Source organism: Sorex araneus, chromosome 7 (assembly GCF_027595985.1).
Source record: "Sorex araneus isolate mSorAra2 chromosome 7, mSorAra2.pri, whole genome shotgun sequence".
Lineage (NCBI taxonomy): Eukaryota > Metazoa > Chordata > Mammalia > Eulipotyphla > Soricidae > Sorex > Sorex araneus.
Window position 1 is genome coordinate 10,040,911 of NC_073308.1, and position 10,951 is coordinate 10,051,861.

General features: G+C 42.5%; 1 pseudogene; it reads left to right on the forward strand.

The window, feature by feature from the left end:
- The first annotated feature begins 3,253 nt into the window (after positions 1-3,253).
- LOC101558930 (zinc finger protein 322-like) lies at positions 3,254-10,523 on the forward strand (annotated as a pseudogene).
- The last annotated feature ends 428 nt before the right edge of the window (positions 10,524-10,951 follow it).

Here is a 10,951-nt window from a genome sequence, read left to right on the forward strand (position 1 = left end):
CCCCCCCCCCCGCCCGCAGAGTTGGACCTGCTGGAAAGAAAGCATTTGATAATTTGTTTTCCATTGCTGAGAATGAAGAGATATGAGGTCGTGTGGCCAAAATAGGGGCTGCAAGGTTCTAGATTTCTGTATTTTAGTATTTTAGTGACTAAGTCCAGAGGGTTTTCTACCAGAGGTTGCATCATTGCTAGCTCGTGCCTCTCTGCTACTTTATATTCCACATATGAGTGCAATCTTTCTGTGTCTGTCTCTTTTTTTCTGACGCATTTCACTCAACATGATACTTTTCATGTTGATCCACTTATATGCAAATTTCATGACTTCATGTTTTTTAACAGCTGCATAGTATTACATTGTGTAGATGTATCAAAGTTTCTTTAACCAGTCATCTGTTCTTGGGCATTCATTTTTTTTCCAGATTCTGGCTATTGTAAATAGTGCTGCGATGAACATACAGGTGTAGATGTCATTTTGACTATACTTTTTGCCTCTCTGGGGTATATTCCCAGGAGTGGTATTGCTGAGTCAAATGGGAGCTCGATTTCTAATTTTTTGAGAAGCGACCATATTGTTTTCCAAAAAGGCTGAACCAGTCGGCATTCCCACCAGCAATGTAGGAGGGTTCCTTTCTCCCCACATCCATGCCAACAGCGGTTGTTTTTGTCCTTTTGTATGTGAGTCAGTCTCTGTGGTGTGAGGTGGTATCTCATAGTTGTTTTGATCTGAATCTCAAAGATACCACTTTTTAAATTATTAAATTTTTATGTCCTTCAACAATGATACAGGTATATTCCATGTATATTTCTATATCTATCAAAGTTTTAAAATGACTAAAAATATCACTTTAAAATGTCCTAATGTTTAGAAAAATTGAAATCATTTTAGAATCTGAGAAAGTCTTTATTTTTCTATCATTTTAGAAAATAGGAAAATATAACAACTCCCTCTCGGAGAGCCCGGCAAGCTACCGAGAGTAGCATGGAAGAGCCTGGCAAGCTCCCTGTGGTATATTCGATATGCCAAATACAGTAACAATCACTGTCATCCCGTTGTTCATCGATTTGCTTGAGCAAGCACCAGTAACATCTCTCATTGAGAGACTTATTGTTACTGTTTTTGGCATATCCAATACGCACGGGTAGCTTGCCAGGCTCTGCCTTGTGGGTGTGATACTGTCGGTAGCTTGCCGGGCTCTCTGAGAGGGGTGGAGAAATAGAACAGGTGTTGGCCACATGAAAGGCGAATGTTCTACCGCTGTGCTATCTGTCCAGTAACAATAACAGGTCTTATTCCCCTGACCCTGCAAGAGCCTCCAATCACTGGGAAAGATGAGTAAGAAGAGGCTGCTAAAATCTCAGGGTTTGGGACAAATGGAGACGATACAGTGATAACAACTTAGTGCTTATTTGGTTTGGATGGCAAGGCCAGTGCTCTGAGGTGATTCTCTATAGTGGTTTTGGAGGTGCTGTGGGACATATTTTCAGACTCTCAAAAGCATTTCTACCCGATTGTCCTCTGTTTATCTGTGATGATATGGTTTAGCTTCTATTATGAACAAGATTGAAAACAGTCCCACACCCTCTTTCCTATCATCCCAATCTTTCATTCTCAGTTAATTCAGTGAGTCCATCAGCTAGATTTGTATCCTTCCAGAGTTATACAAGCAGCCCTCATCTAGATACTCTCTTCACTTCAGCAACACCCTTTCTCAGTCCATTATGGGGAAAATAAAAGCAAAACTTTCCTTTCTCTGTTTTCCCAGCTGAGCTCCATCTGGGCTTCTCTAAAGTTCCCAGCATTGTCCTGAAGGGAATCTTCGGTTCATGAGTTTGGGGCTTCACAAGCTGCAGGCCGGTGCAGGCCCCTCCTGCCTGCCGACTGTTCTCGCGGGGGTTTGCCTGTTGGTGACAGTTCCTCATTTCTTAGGCACAGAAGACTGTGCCCACAAGCTCCAGGACAGTTCACTCATCACCACAGAGATTCAGAATTTGCATGTCAGTTCCTGTGCACGTGTTTGGGGGGATTCTGAGAGATTTTAGAACTATCTGCTCCTGCTGCTATTTAAGACTAGATTAGTACCCAGCCTTAAAATGACTCTAGTGTTTATCTTTGGATTTATATGTATGTAACCACATACAGATAAATACAGATTTTTTTTCTGGTTGAATATTTACATTAAATGTCATATTGTATTGACAACAACTTCCTCAACAATATTAACTCATTATGTTATCATGTTGCTACTGTACAGCCAGCCCTTGCCCCATCTTTCTCTCTCTTACTATCTCTCTATCTCTGCCTCTGCCTCTGCCCCCCCATCTTTCTCCTACCCTCCTACCTCTCATATTCATGCTATCACTGTGCTCATTCCATTTGTGCACATCAGGAACAACTGCTTTATAAAGAGTACAAATCTCTAAGGCAGATTCCATTTTTTTTTCCAAATTGATTTTGTATTTTGTTTGTGAGCTACTAATCTAAAATTGATTGCTATTTTGTAAAACTGGTTCTTCAGTTTTCTTTCTTCTCAATGTTAACTTTATTATCAAGGCCAAGTTTAGTTGGTAAAATATGTTTTTTCCCTATTTTTTATGAATCGTGGAAGACATTTTTAAAAGGTAAATAATTGAATATCCTGAAGAGGAAATATGCTAAGAGAGTGTACTGACTTGGCCTGTTTCCCACAGAACAGCAGAGGAAAAGAGTCAGTGCTAGAACTTGTATCTTCGGTTCTAAACCTAGTGCTTTTGTTTTCCTGCCTCAAGCCCAGTCTGTGACTACTGTTTATATTTATTATTATTTTTCCCAGTTGTTAAAAGAAATAGCTCAAAGAACAGTACATTCTTGACTGTGGGGAAGTTTCCTCCCAGCCCTTTCTCAGTTGTGCAGAATGTTCCCGATCTTGCCACCAGTCATGAATGGCTGCCAGGCTGGTTCCCTTGTGAATGATCAGCTTCTGTTTAGGTCAGCTTGGCAAAGTCCTCCTAAGATTTGTTGTGTCTGAGGCCTCAAAACCAGGTGGCCCATTTCCCAACTATGTTGCTGGCAAATACCAATATTTTCCCCTAAAGTCATAAGTTCCTACTATAGCCTTTCTGGATATTTTTTCTCATTAGCATTTTTCACATAGTTCTTGCTTTTACTTGTCATCAAAAACCACTGTGGTCAAATAGTTTCTCACAGTTCTTCCAACTATGGTTGGCAAAACCTCAACTGGCAACGGCAAAGTCTTCACAACTTCTCCCTGCTAACCATGGGTCTAAGCCTCATGGAAAAGCAGGAGGACTTTGTGTATTATGATCAGATGAGCGCTTGTCCAGATGGGTCAGTAGAGAACCCAGTGGAGGACTCCCTGTAAGGACGTGGTTTTCATTCTGCTTGCTAGGCTGTTTCCAGCATACGAGGAACCCCATGATACTGCAGCAAAAAAAAAAGTTAATTAGCAAGACTGAAAGCTTTACACAATTTTATTTATTTTATTCAACCCATCTGAATAGAAGAAAATAATTAAAATACATGCCACTGAGGCCAAAGAGATAGGACAATGGGTAAAGCCTTGCATCTGGCCAACCTGGTTTTGATTTCTGCACCCCATATTGTCCAAGAAACAATACAACCTCCTTTATGTCACTGATTTAAAATTGCTTCTACTTGATATATTTTGTTAAATTTAATTAGTTATATTAAGTATGATAAGTGATACTTATCATACTTTACATACATTTAGTGCATGCACTTTGTTGAGCTGGGAAATATGTGCACTCTTTTGGTACTATCACTACAAAATCAGTTATGGATGAAATACAATGGGCCCTTCCTGCTTTCCTTAAGTAAGAACGGTGTCATGAGATCACCCTCTTAAATTTCAAGAACCCAGTACTTAATTGTGTTGGGTACAGTCACTGTGTTGTATAGCAGTTAGCAAACACTTGTTTTCTTTGTAACCACAACTTTATTAGCAGTTCCTCGTTCTGCATTATTCACTCTGTGCCTCGCAAAGTGGAATCAAGCAGTATTTTCCTCCTCATTCATTTAACATTACTACCTTTAGGCTCTCCCAATTTGAAAATGAAAAGATTTCAACTTATTTAAGACTGAATAGCATCTGACTGTGACACACATAATCAATATACAGATATCATATATGACCCCATTTTCTTTATCCTTTCACTAGTTCATGGGCATTTGAATTAGACTTAACTTTTTAACTGTCTTGAATGAAAATGGAATGAGTATATCTCTATGAGATCCTGCTTTAATCTTTTGGATAAATACTCAGAGGAGGCATTGCTGGTAGCCTAAACAACAGGAAACTAAACGTTCCTAACCTAGAAATACTTAGAGTTCCGATTTACTCACCAGGGCACTGTGGATAATAAACAGCAGGTCTCTAGCAAATGCTCATTGACAGGTGAAGGAAATTGTCTCTCAGAGTTCTTTTAAAATAATGAGAAACAGAACTGTTTGTTGATAACCCAGTGAGGCATGGAAGGTCCGCTGGAGAAGGGTGAGCAGGACTGAGTACTCTGGGCCTCGTTATTCATAATGACAACAGTATGAAGAGTCAGGGTCCTTTGTGACCCCCGTGGGAAGGGCTTCTAGCAGCCGAGTACACACTTCCCCTTCCAGGGTCTTTGTAGTCTTTTTGGAGGATTAACTTGATTATAAAACTCATTCAAATTTGCTGCTCAGTCACATTTTGGGATTTGAGTCCATGTCAGAAGGCAAAAATTACATTTACTCACCAATTTAAATAACGCTGGTGATACATAAAATGATGTTTTACAAAGCATATTTTTTTTCTTTTCTTATGAAGTTCCTGTAATTCTGAAACATTTCAAGAACTTTATGGCTCACTTGTTATTTGACTGGTTGTGTCCTGGATACAGTTTTCACAAGCAGTGTGAACTTCTATTAATTTTTCTGTGAACAAAAATAGAAGGACTTGCCTGGAATCGAGATAAAGATGTCTATAGATGGGAAGAATTGTAAAATGAAATTTTTTATCTGGCTTATTAACAGGTCTAAGTGATTTTAATTATGTCTAGAAAGAATTATGTCTAATTGAGTTTTTTTTATATCATAGACAACCTGGGAAACAACAGAAAATTTTGACATTTTTAAAAATTGCTGTTAGTGCAGCTCTTTATACATATTATTTTATAGATTCATTTATTGTATATTCCAAGTTAACAAAAGACAGCATATTTATTGAACTTTAAGGCAAGCGTGAAAATATTATAAATATTTTTAACTCATATGCTTTTATTTGTCCATCCTTCTCTGATGACAATTTCTTGACAAAGATATGTGTTGCCATGCACAGTAGAGCCCGAGTGGGGATGGGCCCATGGCTGCCGTTACACTATCGATCATGTGTGATAATGAAATCACTCACTGCTTAGCCTACTTTGAAATGTGAGTAACAGTCAAGTGTTAAGTGACAGAGTTGCTTTTTACTTCTGTCTTTTCAGTCACGCAAGTTAAATGACTAAGAAAAAGGAGATCCAGCTACAAGTGTCTCAGGGCTCTGAAACCCTCCAAGAATATTAATAGCAGAACCTTGGAGTCACAGGACAGGTGTAAATCTTGTATCAAATTCTTGGCTTTCTAATTTGTGCATGTTGTAAATACCCATTTTCCTACTTTACCCTATTGGTATGAAGGGCCCCATGGGGCTACTATGATATTTCTAGGAGGTGTCATGGGGGACCATATGTAGTACTGGGGATTGAACTAGGTTAACTTCATGCACAGCAAGAGCAAGTGTGTTATCTTCTCTGGCCTGTTTTGAAGAACGCAGCACAGATGTATCAGCTGGAAAAATTGATATATAGGTTCAAAGAAGTAGTGAATAAGATAAGATCAAACATATATTAAATTAGGTATTTAGAAGGAGATAATAAAGGGATGAAATAATAATCAATAAAATGATTGCCAACATCTCTGGGAAAATATGAATGAATTCTTATGTTCATTCTTATGAATGAACATAGTAATTCCAAATAAAGTATCATGTTAAGCAAAATGAGTCAGAAAGAGAGAGACAGACATAGAAAGATTGAACTCATTTGTGGAATATAAAGTAAAAGAATGGGAGACTAACACCCAGGAATAGTAGAGATAAGCACCAGAAGGATTGCTGCATGGCTTGGAAGCCGGCCACACATGCTGGGGAAAAAGGCAGTTCAGATAGATAAGGGACCACCAAGTAAAGGGTGCTTGGATGGCCCGCTTGGGATGGGAGATGCGTTTTGAAAATAGATTATAGACTGAACACGATGGCCACTCAATACCTCTATTGCAAAGCACAACACCCAAAATGAGAGAGGGAGAGAAAGAGAGAGAGAGAGAGAGAAAGAGAGAGAGAGAGAGAGAGCGCAAATGGGTATGCCCTGCCATAGAAGTGGGGCGGGGTGGGGGAGGATCAAGTGATGGGGAGGTGCACTGGGACCATTAGTGGTGGAGAATGGGCACTGGTGGAGGGATGGGTGCTGAGCATTGTATAACTGAAACGTAACCACGAAAGTTTGTAAGTCTGTAACTGCAGCTCATGGGAATCCATTACAAAAAATATATATATAAGAGAATTCCAAATAATCCTAAGCAAAGTTGAAAACAAGTGCAACACTGTTTATGGTACACGAGCAGACTATTAAACCAATGGAAAATAAAATTCAGAAACAGAAGTAGACATACATGGAAAGTTGATTGAATTATTGATAAAGCTGCCATTGCTCATTATGTGCAATATTTAATAAGAAGCATATCAGGCTACAAAACTACTGAGCAAAAAGAAAATGAAATTGCATCTCTACTACCTACCATTAGTAAGGAGATGAATAGCAGCATTCATGCTACTTAAGCGAAGGTCTGTCTTTCATTCTTTGTTGCCTGGAATCTAAAGTACAAATATGTGTGTGTATACATATATGAGTTTCTATAAATTGTCTTTATGCAAACCAGTTGGAAAGTGGATCTCACATTATATGCCTGATTTCTCCCTCTCAAGGTATGTGTAGTCATGTAAATTGTCGAATATATTGTCCAGGGCTAAATTCTCAAGTGCCCTTCATCACCTTTTATTTCTACTAATTTTATGTCATTAGCTGTGCTGTTTGGTGCTGCAGGCATTTTAGTGACTCTTTGGTTTTCTCAGTTCATATTTCTAAGTGTGGGTGAGGACTTGTCCCTCGGCCTGCTGTGGCCTATGTCTAAGGCTTCCTAATAACATTCCTGGAAAATGATTTTCAACAACTTCAAAACTAGCCTTGATGCACAGACACATAAATCTATCAAAGACTGTTCCTTTGTCTCCGTGAATAAAATCTTTGTGGCTCATTCTGTATCCTGGTATCTCCTTCCAACTTGCTGTCTCCCGACTGCTCTTGTCTTAAGCTATACTCTACAACTTTTGTCAACTAGATGCAAAATAGGACTTAGGACTAAAACAAAAGAACAGAAAGCTGTTCTTCAAATGAGGAAAGATATTGCATGCCATAGAGAAGGGAGGCTGAGTAATGTGAAAATACTTTTAGAAAAAAACAAATGGTTTTATCAATACCTGGTAGAAGGGCCCAGATAAAATATTACTAGAGAAAAATTAGTTATACTACATAATGATAAAAGAATCCAACAGGCAGACATATGGTTCTGAAATTTGTATTCACAGAACATGGATATAGGAATCATGCCTGATGGAATGTGTGAGGAGCTTGATCTGCCTCCTCATGTTTTCACAGGTTTTCTTCTTGGAGAAGGTTGGGGTTTGGCCACACTCATTAGGGCCATCCCAGTATTGTGCTCAGTACTAACTCCTAGCAGTGCTGGGGGGCCGTGTGCAATGCTGGAGACTGAGCCAGGTCAACCTTATGCAGAGCAAGCATGTTAGAAACTCGGATTTATGGTGTTTTTTTCTTAAAAGAAAAAAAACATCCACAGAGCCGATGGAGCAACATCTTTCAAGGAGAGATTGGTGAAGACAACAGAGATGGTAGGAAACACTAACATAATTTTGTCATAGTGTTTTACTCAAAAGAGTACTGGAATAAGAAGTTATGCTTTGGAGACACAAGGGGTTAATAGTATATCTATAGCTAGAATAGATTATTTCCAAATACCAGCATGGATTTTTGTAGATATAAATATGTTTATTGTAAATTTTAAATGAAAAGGCACAAGGCACAAGTATTAAACAAATCACAATAAATAAGTAGGGTTCATTTTATTCATGTCAAGCCTTACTATATAATTATTAGGAGTCAAGACAGTTTGGTATTGGTGGAAGGACTAATACAAAGTCCTGGGACTAAAGGTAAAATCCAAATGTAGCACTGTAGCACTGTCATCCCGTTCTTCATCGATTTGCTGGAGTGGGCACCAGTAACATCTCCATTGTGAGACTTGTTACTGTTTTTGGCAAATAGAATATGCCATGGGTAGCTTGCAAGGCTCTGTCGTGCAGGCGGGATACTCTTGGTAGCTTGCCGGGCTCTCCCAGAGGGACGGAGGAATCGAATCCCAGTCAACCATGTGCAAGGTAAACGCCCTATGTCAAACAAATATGGTTAATTAAATAGAAGTGAATTCAATGAAGAAAAGGTAGCCATTTCCACAATGAAGAAAATTCTTCATTGAATTTTCTTCAATTCAATGAAGTAAAGGTAGCCATTTCCACAAATTTTATGGCACAATTAAATAGGTATATGCAAGAAGAATAATACATATAAACCCGAAACTTTATATAAAAGTAAAGTAAAATTAAAAACTCAAAAGGGACTATATGCTGAACTATAAAACATTAAAGTTATTCTATTGAAAAAGGAAAATATCATTGGAATCCAGAACTAGGTGGAGTACTTCAACTTGACACAAAAAAGACTCATAAAAGTGGAAATCAATAAATGACCTCATTACATTTTAAAATATCCTTTTGGGCGTCCCTGCGGGGCTGGGAGGGCTCGGGGAGCCGGCCCTGTCGGCCCGCGCACCCCGGAGCTGGGGCGCCCCAGGAGCTGGGCCTGGCCCTCGTCCCGCCCCCGCCCCGGCGTCCCTTCCCTTCGGGCCCCAAGGTCCTCCGCCGGTCCGGAGAGTAACCGGAAGTGCCGGCCAGGCGGCGGGGCGGCTGCTGGAATGATTTCTCAGGGCCAGGAAGTGAAGACTGCTTTTTATCCACCTTAAGTTCTGGGGTTGGCAGTACCAAATAAGGGATTAATGTAGATGAGGCTCGAAACCTCTGGAGACAGACTGCTCGTGACTGGCAGGTCTATAATGTCTCCTTCAAGTTTTGATCAAGAAAATGACGTTGACGAGAAGGATGGGTCAGGAAGGGCAGTGGGAAACTCCCTAGGAGAGAGCCCTAGGAGGGCTTCCAGAGACAGGTATCACCGGAGAGCTGAGAGAGAACCTATCGCGTGTGCCCTCAGAAGGGTAAACAGAGTTTATTCATGTACACGAGGTCACTCAAATAGATGATGAGATATACCAGTGCCTTGAGCGTGAGCAAGGCCTCTGTGAAAACTTAGCTCTTATTACGTGCGAACGGCCCGGCGGGGGAGAAAGCTTGTCGATGGGACACGTGTGAGACCTTCCCCAAGGCGCAGAGCTCGTGTCGCCTCAGAGCCCCACGGCTGTGAGAACGTACAAGTGCAGCAGATGCGAGAAGAGCTTCTGCACCACTTGGCCCTTTCCGGGCCCAGAGGACGCACGCGGGGAAGAAGTACGACACGAGTGACATCTGCGGCAAGAACCTCGGCCAGAGCGGACCTGCAGGTGCACCCGCGGAGCCACACGGGCAGAAGCCGCATCTGCGCAGCGAGTGCGACAAGTGCTTCGGTCGCAGCACCGACCTCATCCGGCCCCGGCGGACGCACACGGGAGAGAAGCCGTTTAGTGTCTGCAGTGCGAGAAGGCGTTCAGCGGAAGTCGGGCCTCATCCGCCACCGGAGGACTCCCACCGGCGAGAGGCCCCACAAGTGCACCAAGTGTGACAAGAGCTGCCGGCACCGCTCCGCCTTCATCGTGCACCAGCGGGTGCGCACGGGGGAGAAGCCCTACAGTGCGGCGCGGCGACAGGTGCTTCGGGCAGAAGTCAGACCTGACCGTGCAGCAGCGGGCGCGCACCGGGGAGAAGCCCTACAGGTGCCTGCAGTGCACGCGCAGCTTCACCCGCAGGCCAACCCCATGCGGCACCAGGCCACGCACACGCACACCTTCCGGCGCCTGGAGTACGACAAGACCTTCGGCTGCGGCTCGGACCTCATCGTGCACCAGAGGATCCACATGGACGAGAGGCCGCGCCAGTGGGCGGCCTGTGAGAACGGCTTCCTCCTGGGCATGGACCTCGTGGCGCCGCAGAAAATGAGAACTCAGACAAGTACGGCGTGTGCGACAGAGGCCACCACCGGAGCCCAGCGCTCGCTCCGCATCCAGCAGGCGGTGACAAGCCTTATCTGTGTCGTGCGGGTGACAAAGGCCTGGAGCTCAGCCCTCCTCGGGCAGCAGACGCCTCACAAATGTCTTGACCAGACAGAAATGTTAATTTGTTGTTGTTGTTTTTTTAATGTACATGTTTCAGACTCATTAAGGTGGAAAGAAAACTCTTAGGTCAATCTCAGACTTTCCTCAGACTTCAGTGGGGACCAGAGAATCTGCAGTCAGACGAAGTGACACAGAGCTGCCCTGGCAGGACCCCTTCCTCGACACTGCAGTGAGAAACCTTATAGACGCCCTGAGTTTGGGGAAAGCGTTAGTTGAGATCATCCATGAGCACCTGCAAGGGCGCTCAGGATTCCGAGATGAGAAACCTTACAAGGCAGTGAGAGTGAGCTTTCTGTCAGTGCGTCCCCCTCCCCGTTCTAAGGGAATTCATACCGAGGACTGCTATTCCAGTGTCCTCAAGGTCAGCGGTGCCCCAGGCCGTTTGCACCGCTCTCTGGACTCCAGAAAACCC